The 27,195-nt window shown below is 40.0% G+C and overlaps 1 long non-coding RNA gene across 2 annotated transcripts in view; it reads left to right on the top strand.

The window, feature by feature from the left end:
* LOC143693575 (uncharacterized) overlaps positions 1–13,799 on the top strand; it is a 58,030-nt gene extending 44,231 nt beyond the window's left edge. Inside the window, exons 1-4 of one of the 2 annotated variants that reach the window (XR_013181400.1) lie at positions 1,023–1,159; positions 2,194–2,297; positions 8,265–9,006; positions 9,447–13,799. This is a non-coding gene — a long non-coding RNA (uncharacterized LOC143693575). Of the gene's footprint in view, positions 1–1,022; positions 1,160–2,193; positions 2,298–8,264; positions 9,007–9,446 lie in introns of those variants that run through there. The other variant, XR_013181399.1, reaches the window with a different exon arrangement.
* Positions 13,800–27,195: the final 13,396 nt, after the last annotated feature.

Raw genomic sequence — 27,195 nt, 5'->3', positions numbered from 1 at the left:
AACTAGGAATATGTCATATCAGCATGCACCTTAACTGCACGCTGGTAATTCTATTGATAGATGTGAAAATATAAATAAATCTATTACCTATTTTTAAAAATATAGTAATATAATTACCAGCATCCAGTCTAAAATACATAATCACTCAATTATTAGGGATTCAAAATATCTAGAGTACATCTATACTATCATATTTATTGAAGTTCCTGCATTAGGTCATTAAAGTTATCAAGTTATATTCAATTTTGAGCCCAGATTTATAACAAAAGTGTACCTTGAATTTTTCTGTTTGTGCAAATGCATGGGTCAATGGATTACAAATTCTGGTGACTGTGCAGATACAGGAAAGGGATCAGAAAAAGTTTTGATTAAAGAAAAGCAGATGTCTTTTGGAAATCATGCCAGTTTCATTCTTGTGAAATTAGAAAACTCTGATGAGATGATAGATTTTGTGATTCTCCCTGTTTACTTATTTTTTTAAAGAAAAACTAAGTGAGGTTCAGTTACACTATCAATTTAAAAAGGGGGGAGTGTTTTTGTCAATCTCAGAAGATCCATCTCTTCAGAGATCAAATAATGAATCAAAATACTTAATATAGAGTGTTCTGCATAAAGTATTTTTTTACATGGAATATGCAGTATTTCCTCTTAAGCATAAATGGAAGACATAAACAAAACCCAAAAAAAGCAAACATAAAAATCAAAGCAAACCAAAACACCAAATGAAAACAAACAGGGGTCTGGGCAGGGAGACTTCTTGGGCAGCATTTACCAACATGACATGATTTTTGTAGACATAAAGATGTAAAACACAATAAAAAGTACAAGTTTTCGGAAGCATTGATTTACTAAGTATATCAGCATCTCAATCAAATTTTTCACCAGACAAGTTTTGTTTCTTCAAATATTTCATAAGTGAAGCAGCAGAAAGCATTGTAATTTAACTAAAACTTGTCAAGGAATATTGAGGTCTAGAGGTCCATAGAGGCAAATTTAGATGAGAAAGATAATTTTCAGCTTTGATTATGCTTTATTCTAAATAAAATAAAGGCTCCAAATTGCTTAAGAAAATATAGCCCCAAACCTGCAAATTCTTTTTTTTTTTCTAGTCTTGCAAAGCTTCAAGATCTTGCAAGGGATTGGAAGAACACTGCTTAAGGTAAAGTACAGAAAGTTTAAAGCTGTAGTTTAGGACTGGAGGAGTAAAGTAGGCTGTAAATCCTGCAAACTCTCATGTCCCCTTTTAACTCTAAAATTATGATCAATTTTAGAAAATTTGATGAGACTGTTCAGAGGAATAGCATTACGTATATGCATAAACAGCAGCAGCAGGGGAGTGAAAGAGATCACAGCATTCCCTAGAACAAAATAACACAAATGTAAGAAAATTGGAATTTGACATTTTCAGTAATGTGTTCCATCAACTTTGTTTTTTGCCATGCTTTCAGAGCATGCCAGGGAAATGCAGGCTTAAGAAATTTTGATACAGTCACTCTGCTTTACAATGCTTGGTATGCTTGTAAAGATGTATGTTTAGACATATATTTTATCAAATTTAGGTCTTACTTTTTGAAGGATTATTTTTCTTCTGTTACTTAAAAAATCAAATTTATTTAGCTTGAACCTCTGCTCCTGATATCACATCCAGCTGCCTATTAAAAGACCACTGTGCTTTTATTGCTGCCTATATTTTACATCTGTTTATTGTAGAATAGTAGGCAGCTAATTCTTCCCTTTCAAAAAGCATAACATGCTTAAAGCTTGAACTATAAATTCCCAATAGAATAAAGACAGCAAACCAATAAAACACAATGAATAATGGTAACGCAGTAAAATAAAATATATACTTCTTATACTTGCATTAAGAAGCAAGAAGTTAGGGTAATCTTTAAAAATGCACATAGGAAGAAGAAGGTTTTCTGACTTACTGAGTTATGTGACAAAGAATTAATAATGTCTTCAAAAAATGTATCAGCCATCTTAATTTCTCAGAGTTAATGTGTATATAAATTCATATTTCCTATGTTAGTTGCATAATTTTGTTCTGAAATTTTAAGAGGCAAAAATTGTCTGCCTATGTTTTTCCCATGCTGTTTCTCTGACAGCACTTACAATGTTCTCAGAAAACAGGAACTCAACAAATGCTATCTTAAGTGTCCATAAAATCTTGATAAATCCTCACTCTTTCTACAGCCCTTCATTTCCTGGAAATATAAGCCATCAGGCTCAAACATGATGGAGGTGTGTGTACTGGCGTGCCCTTGCTGACTTCAACAGGACAGTAAGCCTTGCACTGGGTAATGAGCTGGCCATCTCTAACCCTGTTGAGCTGAAAAAAAAAAAAAAAAAGAAAGAAAAAGAAAGAATGGAGAAGAAATAAGTTTTAAAAATGACCTTGTGAATGGAAAGAGGAGTACTGTAATGAGAAGAGGCACAGAGTCAAACCTTAATGGTAGATGTTCCTTTTTATTCTATATCAGTCTGGTAAATCAGCATTTCCTCAGTTCCACATTCTCGTTATGCTACCACTTTCCCTGCAGCCATTCTTCTTGTCTATTTTAACAGGATGCCCTTCAGTGCAGAGTCTTGGGTGCTGGAACAGCTTCCAGCTCGATGGGGGCTGGTGCTCTGCCAGAGACTCCAGGGACTGGTCTAATCAGCCATTTGCGTACTTGTTGCCATTCAAACTGAGCTTTGTCCAGCCCTGCCCTGAAACAGGCAGTGAATTGGACATGAGAGTTGTTATAAAACTGTAACTGAGAATTAGAGCTGACAAAACAAAGATGATTGGCCAGGTCTCTTCTCTGTCACTGGAGGATGTCAGGGGTAACTCAATTAAACATAACTGAATTCCACTGAAGCGGAGGAATGGAAAATCTGAACTGATGCATGCAGAGATGAATGTGTAGCAGAGGAGCAAGGACCCAGACTGTGTCTGAACTAGATTGCTAGCAAGGTGGCTGTAAAGTTGGTTGAGAGGGGATGTTGATTGGGAGATGAAGGTCCAGCTGGATCAGCAAACTTTTAGGGAGAACATTACGTAGCAGGTGGCAAGATGAGGATAACACACATCAACCTGTGGAGACAAATGGTTGTGTTGTTTTATATGACTTGCAAGGGGTATGTGTGAGATTATAACAGTGGATCAGAAGAACATAAATATGGTGTTTTTTCACACTACTCAAAACCCCAATACATCCAGGACAAATAACGTACAACTGCTGGTAGTATATTGAGTTTATAAGCTCACATTATAGACCTCATTTCTTATGAGGTCTTTCTTTAATGGCAAACACTTCTTATATAGTTATGCATATACTTTCTACTTTCAAAATGGCTTTTGAATGGCAAGGTTTCACCTGGTTCTGAGTTTACACATTTGCATAAAAAGCTTATTTTAAAAATAGATTTCTACACCTATCAATTCATGGGATGTGAAAAGCAGCAAGTTCAGAAATCTTGAGTGTCTTATACCAGTCTGCCTCTGCTCAAAAGGAATGCACCAGCATTCATCAGCAGTGTCAGCCAGGACAAGTAGTGCCCACATCACAAAGTGCAGCATCTCAGACACTAAATACAGCTCCTCACATGGACCTGTTTCTTCTTAAACAACAGGGAGATGAAAATGGGTTTCCTGGAGGACCTCAGCCTTGGCTTATTTGTGTGCTCAGGGGCAAGCAGTGCTGCTGACATAAAACCTCCATGGACAGTTCCTCAACCCCAGCTCAGTTTTGGGGAACCTGTTTTGGGGAGGGACTGATGATTTCCTATCTGGTCTTACAGGCTGCACCAGGCTATGGGTAAAAGACTGCCTTTTCATTTAGGAAGGAGGTTTTTTGAACAGCAACCATCTCCCATGTAAAGTTTGTTAATTTAAGTCTCTCTTTGCCTTTCTAACTAGAAAAACTCCTTACTTCAGAGCTGCTGTCTCAAGAGTATCCATGAAGCTCCCAAACTCCAAGATTCCTCACACTGTGTAATGCTGAACATGCTGAACACCATAAAACATTGCTTCATCAACAGCTTTCCTATGACTGTCTCCAATAGGGCTGAGCCCTCATGTCTGTGTTTGCTAGATGTTTTAATGTAAAACTGGAATTTGTTCTGGATCACCTATTTTAATGTAAATTATGGTGGCTGTTGAAGGAGCCTATTAGACTGAAAAGCCCATAAGTGCAGGTCTCACTTTCCACAACTTAAGTAGTAATGTGTCATTTCTATTATTGCATTGAGGCAGCTGTCAGAAACTAATCCAGCTTGTGGGTCTGATCCTACAAGGCAGAGTACCTACCTACCTACCTACCTACCTACCTACCTACCTACCTACCTCATAGAGCAATTCAAACCTAAGGGTCGTGTTGGTAACCAAAATGCGCTGAGTGAGGAGGGGGAACAGGGAGATAAGGATGACTCAATACCACTTAGCCTGAAATGGAGCAATCCCAGCTTGTCTGCTGCCTGAATTTTAACAAGGACATGTTTTTTGTCTTTACTAGGACTAGAGATTGTTTTGATGGAGGGGAATTTTTGGAGGCTTCCTCTTACATGAGAGGAGAGCTGATATTGCTGGCAGAGGTGAGGAAGCAGTCAAAAGGAGAAAGGATAGTCTAGGCAGGTATTTCACAGCAAAGAAAGATAAATGGTTTGTTGTGGATTATAGCTGAAGTGACAAGTAATGTTGCTAAAATTTCTTTTTAGATGGATAGCTCATTCTACCAGTAAATGCAAGCCCTCTGCCTTCCTCAAGACAGGACTGACAAGCCAGGAAAAGGATTGTCACAGTAGCCTTCTGGACATAGCATGGGAATAAGAAATTTATCTGTGAGGGTTGAGAGGAGAGGTAGCAAATTTTTTGAAAGATTATAGAGGAAATAAGGAGAAAACTTAATCTCTGCCATAGCTTTGGGATCAAGGAGAGAATGATTGTAAAGAGGAAATGGGCAAAGAAGATGGAATGGTTTCTGCAAAACAAAAAAATACTCTTGTTGTGCAAAGATTTGGAGGTCTGTTTTGTGCCTGTGTTGACAAGACTTCCATAAGGAGATTTGGACATTCAAGCCAACATTATGACATGATGAATTAGGGAGTAATTTAAGGTAGCCAAGGTAAGCAAGAGGACATTACACTAACTACCTATTTGCCTAGTTTCAGGGCTGCAAGTGAATCAAAGTGATATAAACAAGAATATTGCTTCAGTTAGCCTCTTCCATGCCTAATTTGTCAGCTGATGTCATTGCTCTCCATGGTGCCATCACCACCACAGCAAATGACTGCAGTGTTACAGACTGAGGTGTATGCGAGGAATAAGCAGCAGAAAAAGACCAGCCCATCATTAATAATTTTGTTTTTCAGAGGCAAGAATTCCACTCAGAATTTTTTTTCATTTCTTAAGTTTTTTATTTTCAGGAAAGTTAATTTTTTACAGATATTATTAAAGGTTTTAACTCCACCTCTCAGAGATTTCTCTTTAACTGAGTTCTGTCAGTCCAGCAAGCCTAAGCTCAAGTTGAAAGTAATTTGTGTCCTCTGCAGTAATAATGACCATCAGCTGAAGTGTAACTCTTAGCTGTGAATCATGGTATAGTTCTGATGATAGCTTTCCCATTATTGCATTGGTTTTACAAATGAGAATCCTAAATTAGAGCTTTTTAGGCAGAAAAAAATGCCAATAGAGAAGACTCATTCAGGAAGAATTACATATAAATAGTAGCTATTTCTTTTAGGATCATAAACAAACTCTCTTCTGTACATATGATCAGTGCAAACACAAAACAAAGAGAAACTGCAAAACTTACATGGATACTGCTGCCATAAAGGTCTTCAAATGCCACACTAATTCTTCCATCTAAGCAGGTACTGAAGGAAGTCTGATATTTTTCAGGAGAAATTTCAGAAGTCTGAGAAGTATCTTATGGGTTTTATAGGAAGTTTAGTTATTTGGAATTATGTCCATGGATTTTCTATGCGTTTTGTTTTTCATCCAACTATCATGTTACGAAAAAAAATTATAAAAATATCTTACAATTAGCTAATAAATTATTCTAAAATACATAAAAAACATTTTTTTCTTCAGTATATTCTCTAGTTAATAAAAAGGACCACTTTCAAACAGGTAAATATTTCTGCAGAGGAGTTCCTGATTAAGTTGTGTGCAGCTCTCTTACTGTAAGCCAGCAATTTCTATGTCCTTGAAACAAACTGGCAGCTGCTTGTGATCTAGCAAGTGTATCAGCAGAAGTGACCCATATGTCAACCTTTTGCTTTGCAACCCTCTGCTGATTGTGCAAGAAGTGAGAAAAAATTCCAAAAAGCTCCAGTTCCCTCACTTAAAGTCCTAAAGAATGTGGCTGTTTCAGATCTACAGGTACTTGAGCTATCAAAAAAATAGAAAAGAGCTGAAATTTCCCAAGAACAAATGTTTGCATGGTTTCATGTACTTTTCCTTTGAGGAGACTGGGTGCTTCACTTTAGTAACCTTACCTAAAGTGCAGTGGGCATCTTTTAAAGTGTATCCCCTATTTTCTTCATTGGAGAATATTTTAGGCTCCCTTGTAGTAAAACTGTGATTTCCAAAGGGTCTCCCCATACTTCAGTGCTCAGCTCCAGCTGAAACAGGACCTGAGTGCCTAATATCTTTTTGATGTTGTACTGACATTTCTAATTCTAGTCCCAAGACTGACCAAAGGATATGGAGGAGATAAGGGAGGAAAGACAAAACCCTGTATTTTATTTCTTAAAATCCAGACCAGTTTACATAACTACTTTTACATAATTCTTCAAAAGGAGATGGTAAATTTTTAAATTTTCTGCCCATTGACACTCACAATATAGTTATATTGTGGTGATTAGTAGGTAACATGGCTAGTGTCACACTAAACTCCGTTTCTCAGAAAGACAACAATGACAAAAGTTAACAGAGATCACATAAGAGCTACTGTTCTATTGAGTAAGATAATTCCATAGTGCTAGGTCCCTTGGGTAATTACTGTGTTAACTTTCATTTTGAAGGCTGAAGTTCTGAACATTTTGAAACCCCTCAGACAATTTGAATGAAACAATTAATGTTCTGAATCCTTAAAAACCCAGTGAAATCAGTGAGAAGCTCTTCATTTCTGTGTTTCTTTGCTGGTCTGTATAAGTTTTTCTTTGCAGAAGGTACTGTGGACACTACATAATCTCTTCACAGAAAGTACATTCAGGGCACTGCGTCCTGTCAGCAAAGTTTCCCTGGCTCATCAGGTTAGATGGTAACAGGCTGGTGTATTTGGTTTGTGTGGAAAGGTTTGGGCAAATGGGGGTTATAGGAGTGACTTCTGTGAGAAGCTGCCAGAAGCTTCCTCTGTGTCCAGAGAAGTCAATGCCAGCTGGTTTAGACCTGCCACTGGCCAAGGCTGAGCCCATGGTGGCAGCACTGCTGGGATAATTTATTTAAGGAGAAAGGAGGTACTATGAAAAGCAAGTGCAGCTGGAGAAGAGAGGGGTGAGGGACCGTGAGAGGAACAGCTGTGCAGGCACTAAAGTCAGTGCAGAAGGAGGTGCTGCAGCAGGAGGTGCTCCAGCACCAAAGCTGAGATTGCCCTGCAGCCTGTTGGGCAGACCATGGCCATGCAGCTGTCACCCTGCAGCCCGTGCAGGTCTGCAGTGAAACAGAGACACACCTGAAGTCCTTGGAGTACCCCATGCCAGAGCAGGAGGATTCCCAAAGGAGGCTGTGGCTCCTTGGAAGCCTGTATTGGAGCAGGCCCCTGGCAGGACCTGCAGCACCATGGAGAGAGGAGTCTGCACTGGAGCAGGATTTCTGACAGGACTTGTGACCCTGCAGGAGACCCACTCTGGAGCAGTTCACAAAGAACTGCAGCCTATGGTAAGCACTCATGTTGGAAAAGTTCATGGAAGACTGGATCCCTGTATCCCATGGAAGTGACTTCATACTGGAATGGGGAAGAGTGTAAGGAGTCTTCCTCATGAGGGGAAAAGAGCAGCAGAAACAATGTGTTATGAAGTGACTATAAATCCCATTTCCCTGTGCTGCAGTGGAGGAAGGTAGAGAGAATTGGGAGTGAATTTGAGTCTGGGAAGAGGGAGGGGTGGGAGAAAGGTGTTTTTAAGATTTGATGTTATTTTTCATTATGCTACTCTAATTTAATTGGTAATAAATTAATTTTTTTCCCTAAGTCAAGTCTGCTTGCCTGTGATGGTAACTGGTGAGTGATCTCTCCTGTCCTTATTTTGACCCATGAATGTTGTTCTATTTTTTCTTTCAGCTGAGGAGGGAGAGCACTATAATGGCTTTGGCTGATGCCTGGCATGCAGCCAGGGCAAGCCCAGCACAGCTGAATTTCACACAGGACCATACTGGACCAGTATTGGCACTCAGAGAACCTCACGATAGAAAACAGACCTCTGACCTGAGAAAGAAGAGTTCACTGAAGTGGTGCATCAACAATGGTACCTCACTCCTCTGACATATAAACCCAATCCAATGAGATAACATGCTTCTTTGATATCACACCACCAGTGAACTGGCACTTGAAGGAGTCACAATAACAGAGTGAAGTATAATTATTGTTTCTGCAGTTTTGTCAAATATCATACTGGGACAGTGTGTGTGTTTTGCTGCCTCACTTTATGTATGGCACTCCTGGGACTGCATATTATTTCTCATGGCATGAAAGGATGTGATCTTTATAACTAAATGGCAGATTATACTCTGCCAGCTCAGTGGCAAGTGTAACTTCTCCACAAACTTTGGATTCTTTCTGTGAAGGATGACATTGGATGCGACCACAAAGCTGCCCCCACAATGTATGCAAAGCTGAAAACTTACTCAGTCCCTTTGGGGTGCTTTGTACAGCAGATAAGAGAAGCTTGATTTTTTCCAGGAGATTTTATCCTCTTTTTTTTTTTTTTTTTCTTACCTGGAGCTCTTTTTCCCAGAGCATTTATGTTCTGTGGCTGAATGAGAGTACTCATTCTGCATGGATACTTCTGTGACCCTATGAAAAGGTGAGTGTAAAATGGACTACTATAAATTCTATTTAAGGATCAGTGGCAAGGAAAAAAATGGAAGTAACGAAACTGGCCAGAAGGCACTGACATTAGATGGGAGTCTTAATATTCCCCCTTCCCCATTTCACTGATGTTTTAAAGTCTTGGAAATTGTCCTTCAGGGTAAGTTTATCATGCAGAAAGTAAAGGTTTATCTACATGACCCTCATTAGCACTTATGGGGAGTTGTTTTGGATTACGGTTGGGGAACCTTGCTGCTGGAGCTTGCAAAGTATAGCAGCAGAGGACAATTTATGCATTACAAGTCCAAGGATGACAGAAGCTCCTTGTTGTCTTTCACAGGAAAGAATGTTGAAGGACAGGTATGCAGGAGAAAGCTTTCCTGGAATCACTGCTGAAGGAGACATTGTAGCTCTGACTTTATTTTTTTTTTCTAGAGAGCAGATTACTAAGCACCTGACATTCAAAAGGCAATGGATATTTCCTGGCTACTCCTGTTGAAGATGCATCTGCAGTTCATGTAAACCCTCTTTGAGATAACTACAATAAATAAATGCTAACAATAATAATGAACATAATGCAGAACATGGAGATCTACAGGGTAATGCCTCAGCAGTGAGGCTTGCTCTGAGCTCCACTCCTTCCTTCTAGGCGGTGAGTTCAGCTTGGCCTCAGGGGCAAAGGCAGGCAGAGAAAGGGCAAACCCTGGACAGAAAGATCAGACAGATCTACCAGAAACAGCATTTCCTAATGGGAAGGCAGAGCTGTTAGGCCTTGGAGATGTGTAAAGAAAAAGCTGCCCGAGTGCAACCCAGTTGCCCCTCTCCCTGGCAGGATCTGTGCAGGCACTGACTGCATTGCCAGCACCACAAAGACCTGGAAGGGAGAGCACAGCCCTGACACTGCTCCACAAGGGTCATAACCTGTGCCTGCAAACAGTCCAGGGCTCTCACCCAGCACCACTGCTCTTCATACCTTTTAACTAACTTCCTGAATTCTTAAGGATTACTTTTTATGAGCTGAGCACACGATTAGGAGTATGTGTGGACTTTGAGGTCTACAAGGTTTGGTAGAGAGAAATAAGACTGCCTTCTTGATTTGCATTCTGCTGTAGCAACAGCCTCTCACTTTGCAATGAATGAGAAAAGAAGATCAAAAGTCTGTTTTGAGACTGTCTGACATCCACTCTACAGATGTTGCTCTTAACATGACGCTTTTAAATTAAATAAATTTATTTTTAATTTCACACACTTACTATGTTGTTTCTAGAGCTTGCAAGTCGCAACTCCAGCTGAACATACAACCTCAAATCTACATTGAGGAAAAAAACCTTTATTTAGTTTTTAAATTTAAAAAGTAGATCCTGTACAACAGACAGTTTCTCTGACTAAACCTAGCTAACACAACTGCTTACCTAATGAGAATTTAATAGATACAGTACTGTACCTCGATTCACAATCAGTAACCAGGATAAAACTTTCCAGACTGATTCCCTGAGCTAGATAGTTCCAGATACTTTAGGAGTCTGCATGGACATCCAAAGTTATCCATGAAAACAAGTGACGCTTAGAGATTTTGATTTATTTGCTGTGCTTGCATATGTAGCTCTCAGTGGATGAAGCTTAGTTTAAATGTCATGGCATTATTAGGATTTTTTAAGAGTGTCCCTTAAAAGCTAACAAAGAGCCATCTACTTTGCAAACTCTTAATTTTCAGTGTTCCATGTGCTTGTGACTCCTCAAAACTTCAGCAATTTCCCCCCAGGCATTTAAATATTAATTTATTTAATGCTGACTCACTCTACTTAATACACCGAATTAAGAGAATATTGCAAAGTCACCTTCACATAAAACTCAGATAAAATATTCCAAGAGACAGAATGTGCCTATCTAGCTGCCACTTTTTTCACCTGTTGGGTAGGATGTGAATCCTTGAGATGTCATGGTTTGCCATTCTGACTGAAAGAGGAATATTTGCATTTTGGTATGAGACACTGCAAGAAATGATGCATTTCTTAGCTGCAAGGTGGCAAAGGAGGGAAACTGAGGGCTCTGCCAGCAGCTGTGCAGTGAGAGCCAGCCCCACCACTGTGGATGGCAGGAGGATCTGCCCACACCCTCACATGGAATCAGCAGCAGCAGCTCCTCACAGGCAAAGGAGGTTCCTGGCTGGCTCACTGGCCAGACTGCCCTGGGCTACTGGGACAGCCTTCAAAGCCAGTGCTGCCATTTTTACCAGTTGCTGCGGGGTATATGACTGGTTGGAAAATTTCTGACAGAATAATGTTTCCACCAAAGAGACAGTTCTATTAAAATTGACACATTTCAAGGAAAGAATGACAGAGTTGATTCATTTGGACTTCTCCCATTTGAAAAATGAGGCATTTCATTTCAATTTTCTGCCATGAAAACAGTTCATCTCAAGTTTTATCACTTTGCTTTACTGTGCATTTAAATAATAAATGAGTTGCTACGTACACATAATATAGATGCATCGTATCTTGACATTACAGTGACCTAGTGATTAAACCTTATGAAAAAGGTTTCACAATGCAACCCTTTTGCTAGCAGATTCACTCTGCAGATTCTACATCCTATTCATAGGAAGTTTGAAAGACGAGGCTTTAAAAAACAAAAGGAGAAATCAGATTTGCCTGTGCAATGCAGCTACTCAGGTTCCTGAGTATCTCCGCATGGGAGCCAAGCTGTCACGTTCTGCAGGGCAGATGCTTGGAGGAGGATCCTAATTTCCATGGGCTTGATCACTGTCCCCAGCTAATCCAAGAGGCCAACACGACTGCTGCTTTCTTTCCTCTCCACTTGAATCTGTCAGTATGCTCCACTCTGATGGAAAGCCAGGGCATGCAGGACTGACCACAGCTGATCATCAACCAGCCCCCTTGTCCTTCTCTCTCCCTGGCTTTCAAACTGGGATGCAGCCTTTTAGTTAGTGGCTGCCAGACACAGCTGCTAGAAATGTGATGTCACAGCAAGGCTGCAGAGCCCAGCAATGGGGGTGTAATTGAACAATTAGGAGTGAGGTGTAGGACATTTCCTGGGGAACTGATAAGCAGCTGGGAGGACTTAATGGCCCACATTGTACTTGGCTCATTAAATGCTAGCAGATATCAATCTCCAGAGAACATTCCTGATGGGAGCTGGTGTTGCTGCTTGAAATGAGATGAAGCCATATTTTGTTTTCTCTGTGCCTACCTGCTTGTTCTCATATGTGTTACGAGTTTGATGGTGATCTCTTTCTCTTTGCCAGAATGAGCCAAAAGGGTCCTAAATCTCCTCCACAGACCTGGTAAAAGTCCTGAAATCACCAGGTGGGACTAGGCTGTTCCTGCACAGCTAATTGTGCTAATTCTTGGCTCATGGGTCAATCCCAGATTCCCTTACTGAGTTCCACACCAGCACAGAGTTTTCTCCTTTCCCATACACAATGCAACAGATGACTATGGGAAAAGAAAATGGAGAGAGAGCAACTTATGATAACTTCTAAACCTATCCAGAGAAACTTCAAGGAGTTCTGCAATGTATAAACTAAAATTAATTATTCTTTACAGGGAACTGTTTCTGAGGGAAAAAAAGACATAAGGCAAGCAAGCAGCTATTTTTGGAGGACATAAAAATATAGTAACAGAAGTTATTGATGGGTATACCCTTGTGAGAGAAGCTCAATAACATTATCAACTCAATCACATCCCCAGTCTTTTACAGCTTCTCAACAGTAATGGCAACCCAATAAAAAGAGATTGCATACAGTTTATGTCACTTTTTCTACATTTTAAAGCTATTTTATTTTCTACTCAGAGGGGAAATACTTTCTGGAAACATCATACTGAAAAATCAAAACTCCTCTTTCCAGCTTTTCTCCTAAAAAGTAACGGAGACATCTTTGGGAATCAGCAGCTTAATCAATGTAAGCAGCTCCTGCTGAGCTGTCCACTGGGAATTACCTGAAAATCATTTCTCATGGAACTCCATTGACAGTGATAAAATCACATCAAAGGTGAATTTGGTCCTGCCTACAAGGAGGAAGGACAGAATCACAGTAGGTACTGTGGTACTTGCATCTGAACATACTAGTGGATTTGGAATTTTTCTCTTTGTGTCTGGGCTGGGAACATGAGGGAAAATCATTAAGGACAGAAGGAATTAAGATGGCAGAGGCTAAGGGCAGCTATCCAGCGAGATGCAGTCATTATCTATGTGCCCAGAGCACTTGCCATGAACTCATTAAAAAACCTTACTGTTTTATAGCTGGTGAGAAATGCTCATTTGAATTACTTTACAGCAACAGCGCTTTTTAAATTAAAAGTTGGATAAACGTAGGTTCTGTTGTAGAAAAATTCCACTTATTAACTGGGCTGTCTCTGGAAGACAAGAGGTTTCAGAAGGTGGTTTTTGTTCAGTTTCCTTGTATTGATAGTCTTGGCAAGAACAGAGAAATTAAGCAAGGCTGACCATATTCAACAAGACCAAGGTGGTTGTGGAAGGCTGAGCAGACTCAGGGCACTAGGGCTGTGTTGGACTGGAGGGTGTGAGAGCACTCAGGTAAAGAGTCCTTGTATAAGGAGAACAACCAGCCAGCCTGCCTGAGCCTAGCAGACTGCACAAGGAAAGCCACAGGTGCAAAAGGAATGTTTTATTGGGTGGAGTTTTGGCCATCAATAAGCCAACCAGGTATTAAGACTGTGGACTACTCTACAGATGCAGTGGGTTTTGTACACTTTTACGTATATGACTGTATTGTATACTTTCCAAATAAAGCTGTTTGCAATTTCATCTTCTAGAAGACTCTCGTGTGATTTTAAAACATTGAAGGATACCTGAAAAACCGTTAAGAAGGTCACAGATTTTGTCTCTGAACCATGATAATAGATACATTTTTGGACAAGGAAGATTCAAAGAAAGACTGTTGAGAAAACTGAGTCTGTCTCTGGCAGTAACCGCTGACATCTGGCACAAAGTTGCAAAATAAAAAGGGAGAGAGACTGAAACATATGACCTCAATGAAACAACAGTTCCTGTGGCATGGTGGAACAGAATGAGATAAATATATTTACAGCAAGAAAAGGGAATAGATTGCCCACTCCTTTCAGGATGCTATAAAATGTAATATAGTTGTATTCCTCTGTCTTAAACTTTGTAAGTATATTACAGGTAGAACGTGGAATGAATCTGAACAAATATTAGTTTAAGAGACAAATAATAAGAAATTGGTTGCTTTATTCTTTTTGTTATGCTGTCTCATGCCACTTTTATTGCTCCTCTTCCTAAGTGCAAGAAGGCCTCAATATGTGTGTGATGCCAAAACCGCTTTGGATTTAGAAACTAAATTCTACCCTTATAGCAGAACAGTCATTCAAAACTGTAATAAATTATATGCCTAATATGATAAAACAGTTCTGAGAGTGAGTAAAGTGAGGGCTTGAGACTTCTTTTATTTTATTTATTTCTTGAGTGCTTATGGGATTCTCCACTGCTGCAGAATCTAAAACTCACCACTTTAAGAATTTATTCTCCTAATTCTTAGATGGTGTTAGGGAGCTAAAGGAGCAAGTCCATGATAAATGACTAGTCACTTCTAGACTCCTAGAGTCCTGATGGTGCTCCTCAAATTCTTTTTTTAGATCTTTGAGAAATTAAAATTATTTTTTTTCATTCTCACTGATAAGTTCCCTGGAGTTCTCCTGCTTTTTAACACCATAGAAAGTTCTTTATCTCACAGGCTCAGCAAACTTATTTAAGTCCCCAAATTTGACAGTCTCCTCAATTTAAATGCTTCTTGGCCATAGTGGACCAGACCTAGCAGCCATCCTCAGCACATTCTGCAGAAAACATATAGACAAGTAGATTTGACCCCACCCCTTAAAAAAAAAAAAAGAAAGCTGCAGTTGTTCAAAGTTACAGAGAAAGAAAGGGGAGAATGATACTGAGAATCCCTTTCTCATCATATCAACACATACATATTCACTCCATCCAGTAGCATTGAGTGTCCTAATTACCAGTTAATTCAGATATCAGATTGGAGTTGCTGTCTCTAGCCTTGGGATACACAAAACCTACACTGGATCTCAGTTAACTTAATACTCTCAATCCTGACTTTCAAACATGGCCCTGCAGCATACAGATGTGAATTCACTGGGTAGCAAGAGCACATTTAAACTTACAAAATCTCAAAGCAATAACTCAATTTTTTTGCCCTAAAGCCTGTTAATAATTATTTGTCATAAAAAAATGGATGAATAATACCTGCCTGGCAGAGGTTAGTTCATACTGGTAGGACTCTCTCAGGGATGCATCTTTTAAATGAAAAAACATTATGCCTCATGAGTCTTTTAGGCTCCCAGCTATGGGAACTGATTTGGTACTCCAGATCACCTTGCCAAGTGGTTCAAGTAAGGCCTGGAGGGCTATATCAAATGAAGATTTATGTGCTTCAGAACATGGCAAAGATTTAAGATACAAACTTTAGTCTGAAGCATTTCCTATGTACAGCTCAATGCTGAAGCTATTGGAAACACCCCACCAGAGTGCCAGCTTCCCCTTGGAAGAGAGGTGATCCAAGGTTTTTTTCAGTTTAAGCCCCCGATTCAAGACTTTGATTTCAAATGGTCTTGGAAAACCAAAGGTGAGTCCTTTTGCTATATATAGTCCTTTAACCCTATATGACTTTTCAGCTATCCCAGCTGGGTAGGAAGTTGAAGGAAAGGCTACGTGCCAGCTACTACTAAATCTACTGCTTTAAGAATGAACTTAGCTGTTCACTCTAAAGAAGAATCACCTCATTTATAGTTAGCCACGTTAAAGTTAGATATCTGATCTTGCCATGTACATATCTCCTTAGTTGTTGGGAAGAAAAAAAGGCTGAGCAAATTACTCTTAAGCAGTGCCTGAATGTTTTATAGTAAGAACCTAGGTGGATGATCTGGAATAACTTTTGGATGGCTACATCTGGATTGAACAGATCCCATTTTTTCTGTCTTTAACATTATCAAGAGGAGATGTTAAGGCAATACTGTCAAACAGCTGGTTTTCATCAGGAAGAAAACTACCCCTGACATATCAGACATATGTATGCTTATTTAGACCAAGAGCCAAATGATGCAGCCATCCAGTCAGGGATGTCTCCTTAGCAAGAAATGAGCCTTATCTTAGAAGTGGCAATAGGTTAGATAATAGGTTTCTTTTTTTTCTTTTTCATTACTATCAAAGGACATAAAAATGCTTAGAGAGCTAAGAAATAAAGCTTGAAATATGTGCAATATACCTCTTTGTGCCTTCACCAGGCAAAACAGGAGGATAGGGTAGGCTCATGTTGAGTTTTCACACATGGTTTGCTTATAATGTGAGAGTAACTGTCAGTGACAGCATTTAGCTGGTTGAAAGAATGTGTTTTTCCAGCATCTTCTCACAAAATTCTGTTTTCCAGCAAACTCCTTAGGTACTGAGTCTCTCAGAAAAGAGCAAATGGATTGCCAAAAACCATGAAAACAAAATGACTGTCACCACTGATTAATGAAAATAATATGCATGCTAGTAGGCGCACACTCGCTAATCACATTTTCCATGTACAAGCCCTAATCTTGTATTTACATTCAAAAATACTTATTTTGCATAAAAAGGAACAACAAAAGAAGCTGAAAGTAAATACTCTGTGGGAGAACACAGTCTGCATCTCGTCTGCAACAGCCTGTGTCTGAACTGAAGATGCAACGGTAGCAGTCTCCAGCTGATAGCAGATTCCTTGTGACTGAATGGGGTTATACAGAGAAAAGATTCTGATGTTTCTTATATATCATCATAGTCTTGAATTCTCCAGACTAGGAAAATACTGCTTTGATAAAGTGACAGATAACAAATTGATGAAAGTTAAGCATGAGGAAGCAACTCTTTCTTCAATATTTTCACAACATTAAACCCTCCTACTCTCTAAAAGAAACACAGTGAGAAGGACAGGACTGTAATTACTGAAGCTGTAGTTCTTTGTGTCATGCATGTTTAGACACCAAAAATTGCACTGCAGACAATTGTACTCCAGAGTTCTGCTTGCAGTACCAGGTTCTCTGTCTTTCTTCTCTCCTAGCAGCTTCAGCAATTTCAAAATGCTGGGCATGTCTCCTCTGTAGCTAGGAAAACAACCAAAGCCAAGCATACATAAATAACACTGGTCATCCTCTCCTCTTCTCCATCCTTTAGTCCTGGGCCCAGTTGGCAATTGCCACCTTTCTGTGCAGATGGTGGCCTTCTCCCTCCTCCTGCAGTCCTTTCTCTTCCTTGGTTCTGACTGCCAGCTTTCTGGTGAGAATCTAAATTAATTTATCTAGCAGAGTGATATCACCTCGTTAGCTCTATCATGAAGCCCTTCTGAAGGGAAAATAAAAGAAAAGAAGTAGAGCCTGGAGAAACATAGTGGGATTTTTCCTTCATTCTCTGATTTCTGCCACAAGACTATAGGTGTTAGAACCCAGGTAAATTGTTTAGATTTAATGAGCACCCAATCTGCAGCCAAACCTATTTTGTATGGCACAGAGCTTATTTTTTTTTGTTTGTTTTTTCAGCAGTTGGCTGAAACTCAGCGCATATGGAAACGACAAGTACTACGAGCTGAACAGTCGGTGCTTCTATAGCTGGCTGGACCACTCTTAACATTCAAAATCAGACTTCCTTTTCACAGTGCATCCAAACCAAAATGTCAGACCTCAACTTCCTCTTGAAGTTTGCAAAGCTGAAGCCTGGTGCTGAGCTCAGCAGTTTCAGACCAAGATGAGCAAATGTTGGAAAGTCTTGGCCTGGCCTGAATGTCTGAAAACCAAGCCTTATGTTGTTCATGTAACTGCCTCCAGGGAATAGCTCTAGGTCAGGAACATGGTTTTCCTGGCCATTATAAAGTAGCTTTATCTCTTAATTACATCTAGATAACTGGCTCTGTGAGTCAGAAAGGAACACAAAGCTCTGATGCAGAGGACTCACAGTATCTTCCCTCCTGTGTGCCAAGGTTTCTGCCCCCACTGCACAAGCCAGTAAGACACAGCCATGAGAGCAGCTGTCTGCAGCACCACTGTGATACAACACCATAACCTCAGATTAAGGTGGGAATTTTCTCCTTTCCCCTTACTTTGCAGCATGATAAAGTGAACCATGAAATGTTAGCTATCAGGATTTTCATCACTCTTCCTATAAAGCTAAGTCCACATTTATTGAGATTTTTTTGTCTGAGATTTTTCTTTATTTTTAGCCCCCAGACCAGTGCTGTGAAGACTTCAGTTTCTACAAAATCCTGAACTTGACCTAAAAGAAACTGAGAGTACATTTTTGCCAGCAAGATTGCTGAACTCATCCTCTGCTAGTGGCCACAGCCAACCCAAGGGTGTCATGAAGAAAGAGCTGGTTGAGAGTGGAGACAATGTGAGTCTTGTGTCATAAGCTTAGATGTCTTTTGTCTATAGAGATGAGGAATGTACTCTCATTTCACATAAATACACTTATATAGTCTCTGACTTCTTCCCAACATCCAGGTTGTCTGAAATCAAGCTAGTGATGAAGACTAGTGTTTTGCTGTTGTTGAAAACCTGTCATTTATAGCCACTTACTGCAAGGAGAAAACAAGAGTCTGCTCTTTTGTACATAACTCCCTGAGGTGTGAAGCATCAGAGGAACAAGCTCGCTTACACTGCCAGCTATTCAGCCATGCAAAGAATCAGCTTTGTGAGGAATGACAGAATTAAGTCTGCTTTAAAATTGGCATTTAGAGAAGGACTTCAAATTCCTCCAGTTTTTGTTTAAAAAGAAGAATTTTACATTTTGCACAGTGGTACTTTTTTAGTAAGAAAAAAAGTATTTTTCTTCCTTTTGGAAAAAAACATGTTTTCTCAATTTCTTTGAGCTCTTCTAGCTTACAAGATAAATGTTCATGAATTTACATCTCAAGCAGCAATTTTTCTCTGCAATGTTTTTGACCCAGACAAAAAGAGAAGAAATATTAAAACTCTAAAGTTATTGCTGGAATTTTTCATAAGTGAATATCTCAGGGAAAGCCAATATCAAGTAAAGATTCTGTATTTCTAACACAGATTGATTTTAAAGCTGGATTCCCAATATAAATAATACTGAAGAAATAGTAAAATAGGAAAACACAGGCCAGAAGCAAGGGAAATAATTAAATTTTGAATAGGAAGATACTGGAAGAGCTAAATTCATCCAGGGACATAAGAGTAGAAAATCTGGGAAAGTGAGATGCCCCATAATCTGTAATTTTCTCTTTTAAATAGACAACAGTTTAGAAGACAACATTTATTTGGTTTGACCTTGGAAGAAACACTAGCTCTTCCTTTGTGAAAGATCACCACTATCAGTGCATTAAAAATCTCATCAACTCAAGTACCAGCCAGCAGGCACTGCTTTGACTTCACAACAAATTAAAACAAATACTGAAGGTCCATCTTCCTCTACCTTTTGGTAGAACATTATTTTCTCAGTACTTAAGGTTAATGTATTTAAATCAGAATTAGAGATGCCATATGTGCACACACCATGAGATACAGCAGGTGGGAAAGGAGTGAAAATTGGATATGGAAGACAATTGATGGCCTGGACTATGTGTGGTCCTTACTGCTTTGAAGAAGAGTAACCAGAAGTGATGTTTACCCAGGCTGGGAAGCTGGGAATGATTTTTGGGTTCACTTTTTTTTGGTGGGTGGTGTGTGTTTGGAAGTCATCAAGCATTACCATATGGGAAATATAGAAATCAAAATGTCACTTTTATTTGGTTACTACTTGAAGAGCTCCCCTCTTCCTGTACAAGAAATAAGGTGTTTTTCTTTCTCTTCTTTTTTAAATCAATAATTATTTTTTAGTTTTAGATTACATAATCCTTTAAGACTTTGATGCTCTTTTAATTAGTCTGTTATCACGATCTTTTAAATAGCATTTTTGAGCAATCCTGCATGCCCCTTAATCCTATCTGTTCAGCATCTCTTCTGTGACTTGTTTTCTATACAAGTATTTTCCAAATGAAAACCTTTCACCATCTTTTGAGTCTTAAATTATCCCTTCTGCAGCAGAAAGAAAGCCCAAGCCAGTAAATATGTCGATTCTAACCTTCTCAGGTTTTGTACTCTGTGAAATATTGCAAAACATCAAAAGCACTTGAGCAGATATTTTAAAAGCATGCAGAGAATATAAGCTAATTTTAAAAATTTGCTGTTATTGGTACATCTAACAAGCAATACCCTACCATGACCTTTAAAAGCATCAAACACCTAGTGAAAAAATACCAAATCATTTTCTTCTTGTCTTGTGTGTGGTTTCTCTTAGTGAAGGAGGGGAGAAAGAGAAGCTGTTACCTTAAAAACACTCCCTTAAGAGGCACTCAGCACCTGCAGTTGTGCCCTAATGTCTCCATCTAAATTAAACTGCAAATTTCTGCAATTACCTGAAGTGGTAAATACTGATGTTTAAAGCTTAGCTAGGTCTTCTGTAAACTACTTTTGCTTTTCTGCTTTCAGTGAATTCTGTTTTCTCTTTAGGTGAAAAAGGGTGAATTCATTATTCTTGGCTCTAACAATGAAGCCATACTAGACCTACAGATTTTAGAGAAAAACAGATACAAGACTAACGGTAGGATTAAGACAGGATTTTTCCCAAGAACCTGTTTCTGGTGGGTTTTTTTGAGACTGAGAATATGTTATGTCATTTTATAGAATGACAGAATCATTGAGCTTGGATTAGACTCCTAAAATCAAGTCCAGCTGGCTGCCCAGCACTTCCAAGCTCACCACTGAACCACATCCACGGGTGTCACTTCCACAGACCTTTTGAACACTTCCATGAACAGTGATTTTGCCACTTCCCTGACCATTCTTGAAGTGAAGAAATTTTTTCTAATATCAAATCTAAACTTTCCATGGGGTAACTTGAGGCCATTTCATGTGGTCCTCTCACTTGTTACGTGGCAGGAGACTGACTCCCACCTCACCAGAAGATCCTTTCAGGTAGCTGTAGAGAGCTGCTTTGGGCTCAGTTACAACTGTTAAAAAGATCCAGACTTTCAAAAGCCATTTGCACTGGACACAAATTCTGAACAAGAAGATCCCTGTAGGAGGCACAAGTAAAGTAAGCATTGGCTGTGACACAGTACTCAGAGCAGCTGGGGGTGATAACTCTGTGGAGCAGTTTGCACATACACAGTATATAACTATGCCACAGCTCCATCTAACTAACCCTGTGCTTTACTTGGGGAAAAGTCTCTGCTCCCCTGCACACACACACACTGAGCCCTGCAGGCCACGCTTGCCAAAGGGGATCCATGGGTATGCAGGTTATAGGGGCTGCCCTGTAGCTGTGGCTGCCAGCAAAAGGCTGAACTCTTCTTCTGAAAAATGACCAAATCCAGAAGAGGGCATGCAAATGGGCTGTAAGACATAGGCCTTGCTTTTATGCAAGCTGGCACTCACCCTCACCAGCAAGGGTGATTTCTTCTACCCAGCTGCACTCTGATGCAGCGGCAGCAAACTGGTTCCTCTGCAGCTGCAGAAGAGAAACCTCTATTCTAAAAACAGTCATGGAGCTATACTGAGCTTAAAATGGGTTGCACTTTGTGTACATACTTCTTTTGATTTCATATATTTTTTAAACTTTAACTCTGCAAGATTTTTCTTTTTTAAACCACTTATTGAAGTATCTTCCTGCTCTACCGCTTCCCCATCAACTGAGCAGTCACCAGCCCCTTTACCATGCAAGCCACATACACAGCAGGCTCTGAATTTGTGGCTGGGAGCTAACCTGCTTCTGATACTCTGTGGGAAGGTTCTAATAAGACTTTGACAAACTGGTGCAAAGCTCTGTGGTTTGATTTGCTCCAGGTTAGAGCATTCTATGCATTTTGAAGCCTGTAGCCTACTTGGCCTGTATTATGCATGACACGAACACCACTGGCCTCCCCTCCAGGCAGGGCATCAGCTCAGCAGGCTGCTGGCTTGGCTTACATCCTACATCACATGTTGGATTTGCTGCTTCAGGTCTGATCTGGGTTTAAAATTCAGGTCCTGTGGGTTTAAGTTTAAGGCATTTTGTTGTTGTTGTTTGTCAAGTCTGAAATATTTTCCTCCCCGATGTTCATAAACTGACTTCTTGTTATCTCTAGTTAAAAGCCCACAATCCCTTGCTAAAACCAGTGAGAGCCATTTTAAAACATTGCTTATATGTTTTGAAGAATATGGTGTATTTTAATCCATGTCTTTGTATATGAGTGAAAATTTGTGAAATAAAACAATTATCTGGGATGCCAACATTTCTGCATTCATGACTTATCACATTAAGGAATCTTGGTTTTCCTCACTGTAAACACTCACCCCTTCTCAAGAATTCACGTATCCAGAAAACCTTGAAATATATTTTGAATATTTAAAACTTTTTGCATTAAGATCTCACTCCTACAGTTCTGTATCAGAGCTCTCTTTAATTTTAGCAAACTTCTGATACAAAGTCTGTTTTTTCCTCTCCTCCTTCCACTTCCTGCATCTATAACAATCTTAAGCTCTTTGGTACAGAACCTGTCTTTCCATACTGCCGTGCTGTCCACAGCCCAGTCTGAGTGCTGTGGCTGCACACAGCATGCAGGGACAGAGGTGCAGATCTTGGCTGTGCCCATATCCAATCTTCCCTGGACCAGTCCCAAAAATAGCACCCTGCTGCAAGGTTCAGTGCTGAGGACACAGCTCTGACATTGCAGGTTGTACAATGATTTTGGCAGGAGAGCTACTAGCTGGAGAAAACAAAACCTTCAAGGTAAATTATTCTTTCTTCAGGTTGGTTTCCTGACCCTGCCCTACACAGATATGGCTGTATAGTATAATTTCTTCTGTTAAACCCTAGTAAAGCTTTTGTCTGATTGCAGGTGGCTGACAACAACATCAGCGAGCAGCCAGCTGGCTTTTCCATGCTGCCATTCCTTTCTCTCTTGCTGCCCCTGTGAATGTGCTGTAGTTTCACTAGACATACTGGCCCTGAGTGTGTCAGGGAATATCTAGAATATTATAACTCTACAGTCCCCCAAACACAGAGACACCACCCCAGCTACAGAGACAAAGCTTGTGCTGTAAGAGGTGTCAAAGGGCAGAAGACAAATCAAGTTCTTGTTTAACAGGGTTGCAAAAATAGACCTTATGACATTTTCTTTGTGGGTGTGACAGGACTGTCCCCCTCCTCTCTACCACAGATAGCTGGTGCATAAAGAGATAACACAGGCTGGAAGGACAGCAAGGGGTCAGCTCTGGTGCCAAAAGGGCTCAGGCCTCAGCTAAGAATCAACATCTTAGTCTTGAGAGCAGATGTGGGAAAAGACAAAAGAAATATTCCTGAGACACTGTTCTATAAACTATAAAAGAGTTATCACATGAGCTATCACAGAGGCAGAAGCCTCCTACACACACACCCTAAAAGTGTTTGAGACTTCTCCCTGGAGTTTGCATGCAAATCCATGGTTACTTCCCTGGGGACTGAGGGAAAGGATCTCAATGGGTGCCCCACCACCAATTGGATGGTAAAATACATTGAATCCTGAGTTACATTATTTGTTGGCTGGCTGTAACATTGATAGGTAACTTTAACCCTGCACTGTATGAACCTACTACTAATATCTCTTTTTACCTTTATCCTGCGTAGTGTTAGTTTGTTTTAAGTCTTATGACTGCTTTCTGCTTATGAAATAAAAAATTCATTCTATAAGAGACTGAATCAGCCATTTTTAAAGAACTTGCAAATGAGAGTTGGTTTTGAGGTGCTGGCCACCTCAATAAAGCTACTGCCTGCTGCCAGAGGCCTGGGCAAAAGGCAAGGGATCATCAAAACCCACATATCCATTCGTAACAGTGGGATCAGCAGCCTATTTAAACTTTATTCTTCTCATAGGCATTTTGACAATGCTGACATCAAGGCTTGTTAATTTGGCTGCCTGTGCACTGAGACATGAAGAAGGTTTCTTCTTCAGCTATGCTGCCTGTACATGTGGAGGAGCAGCAGGATCTGGAAGGCATGACATTCCCTGCCAAGTGACATAAACCAGCCCTGAGGCACCACTGCTCCCAGGGCAGTGGGCTGCTGGTCACTGCCTGGAGAAGCAATTTTTTCTGCAGTCAACTCAGCAAAGCAGAGGGCAGGGAGCCAGAAGTCTAGAAATAATTGTTGCAAGGGAATTTTAAAAGCCATTAGAAACTTTTGAAGCTGGATCATTCAAAAAATAAGACAGAACAGCCTAGTACAGCATAGTTCCTAGAGAAGATGACTTAGAGGAAACTCGTACCTCTCCAGAGATTTATCACTGATTCACATCTTATTAATTCTCTCCTCTTTCCTCAATATCTTCACAATTTCTCCTTTTGGCAGTTTTCTGGAGATAGGGCATGACCGATGAGCATGAGGCAGCATAAAGCCTTTCCCCTTGCTAATATTATGCAACAAATATTGGTAAGCCTTTGCTGGATATTTGTCACTGGCCAACCCTACTGCAAGTTCCAGCTGGGGAGCAGCGGGAGACCCACAATGGCAGGGCATTAAATAAGACAGAGCTCATCACACCACTCCTGTCTGGCATGTGCCAGAGTAGCTAATAGCACAGCAACTCCTCCCTTCAGGCACATAAATTAACTTCAGGAAAGCAGCTCTTGAGGAGGGGAATGGGCATCTGACCCCCAGCTATGGTATATGCTTGCCTGCACTACCCCATGGGTATAGCCCAGGCAGGACAACCGTGGCCACGCTGCAGGAAAGGGCTCTGCTCATCCTCTGGCTCAGCAGGGCCACTCTCAGAGCTGCACTGGCATGACATCCTTCTCTGGACAGTCCAATGCTGTTGGCATCCATTGGCCAAAGGAGGATCACATCCTGCTGATTCCAGAGGTTCAGCAGGGACCATGTTACTGCTGGCTCCTGATCTTGGATGGGCTATAAATGGCCTCATTAGATTTAGGGACCAAAAGAGAAATCTGTACTATCCTTACCCCTACAGTCTTTTTTTCCAGCTGTACCTTACAATTCAGTGTCAGAGAAAATGGTGTCCTTCAGTCCCATCACAATCTTGCACAGAGAAGCATCAAAGTTACCACCAAACCACCAGAACACTGAAGGAATAGGAGGCCCCCTGCACTTGCTGAGACAAACACAGATTTCTAAATATTAGCAAGGAGGAAAGATGGAACACCTCCTTGAAGAGACATTTTATCTAAGTAATTTTTTTTTTTTTTTTTTTTTTTTTTTTTCAGTAAGCACTTGTAGACTTAAGCCAACCCCAAAACTGAGTGGAATTTTCTCACTGAAGCTAGGGGAAGAAATAAAACTAATTTCCTATGAGTTAATTTTATGAAAAGCATGACCCAGTATGGGAATGGAGAGGATTATTTCAGCTGAAGTACTCTTAAGAAATATTCTCTCATTTATATTTGTGTCAGATGCAAAGTGCAGTGGTAGAAGCTCAGAGATGTGACTGGTGGGCTGCCTCAGAAACAGTCTCCTGTTATGAACAACCTGGTGAAAATAAAGTTACCCAGAATGGCTTGATGACTATTTTCCCAGTTTTATTCTGATGTTGTTGTTATCTGGAAGTATGTCCTTCTAAGAGATCAAAGAGTTTCAAGCACTCAAGATTCAAGAATTCAAGACTTTCAAGCATCAAGATTCTTTCAAGCATTAAAGCAGAACTGAATGTGAGTCAGAGCTGGGATCTAGCTGGACTGAGAAGGACAATTGAAAAAGAACACTAGAAATTTTATGGTTTTCCTATGGAATATGCTTTTTCCAAAGGTGAGAAAATCCTTGTAAGGAAATCCAGTCTTTTCAGCAGACACCGCTTGTGATTTGTCTTGAAAATGCCTGGAATATGGCACTGGATTTGGAAGAACAGCCTCTTTCCTCCACCTCACGTGAATGATGAAGTGAGGTGAGGCAGGAGCAGCCCTCATCAGGGAGCAGAGGACACAATGCTCCCAGTGCCAGACATCTGTCACCCCTTGAGCTCTGAATGCAGAACAGATTTACATCTATGACTAAAGGCTCCTCTGGGTCACAGCTTAATGATCTTTTAAGTAATTCTGGATCCACCTCAATAATGCTTTCAGTAACCATTAACCTACCATTTACCTGTTCACACTAAAATATCAGTATTTTCCAGCTGTTTAATATACACACATGCATCTCTAAATAGGGTCCAATTTAAATTCCCAGCTTCCTTTTTTTTTTCTTTTCTATTATGTCAACACCCTGAATGTCTGCAGATGTCCTTAGAAAGTTTGCTAGAGAACAGTCAGTTACAGTCAAGTCTGAATATAAAATGTTTTCCCTTTTGTTTGAAATGAAAAATAACCTGAAAGCCTTTTCCTGGTAATAAACCAAGCTTTGTAACATGCATTTTTAAAGGAAAAAAAAAAAAGAAATTATGATTTGGAGTATTCACAGCTCATCATGGTATCGAAATGAATGTGTACGCCTAAGCAAGAATATAGCTATTCTCTTTGATGAATAGGAATTGCTCCATTTTTAAGAAGGAAGTGCCTAATGAGGGAAAACAGGCTGGCAAAGCAAACTCCCAGTATATTTGCATCTGAGACTCAACTTGACAGCAGGTTTTACCCACACATTTTAGTTTAATATTCAGAAGTGACTGATAATTAAATCAAATTTCTCTCCTTGACTACCCTTTTTATTTTTGTTCTACCTTATTTTTTGCCTTAATTAGTGGATCTTTGTTTTATTCTTAGACTGGAATACTTAGTAGAGGGAGGAGAGCTTTGTTTTTAACTCAATACATCAAAACAACAAATCTTGAGATAAAGTATGGCACCTTAAGGACATCAGTCTGCAGCCTTTTCCTGCACTTTTATGCATCTTATGTTTTCTCCTAGACTGGGAACATTTCACCTAAATTTTATTTTAAAAAATCCAGAAACAAACAAACAAGCAAACAAACAAACCCCAAACCAACCTCAAAACAGAAAAGACATTCTGTTGAAAAAAGGCTAAAGAAAATAGCATGTCCATTTAGAAGAGATTTCACTTGAGTGGGAGGAATTCAGGACTCCACACACCTGGAAGAGGCCAGAGGTGTCTGACAACCTGCAGATTGCTCATTTCAGCATTACCTTTTCTTTCTTTCTGGAGAACTGGTTGTTCCCTTCATGTAGCATCA

This window comes from Agelaius phoeniceus, chromosome 3 (assembly GCF_051311805.1).
Source record: "Agelaius phoeniceus isolate bAgePho1 chromosome 3, bAgePho1.hap1, whole genome shotgun sequence".
In the NCBI taxonomy this organism is placed as follows: Eukaryota; Metazoa; Chordata; class Aves; order Passeriformes; family Icteridae; genus Agelaius; species Agelaius phoeniceus.
Note: the sequence above shows the minus strand (reverse complement) of the source record. Positions and strands in the feature narration are given on the sequence as shown.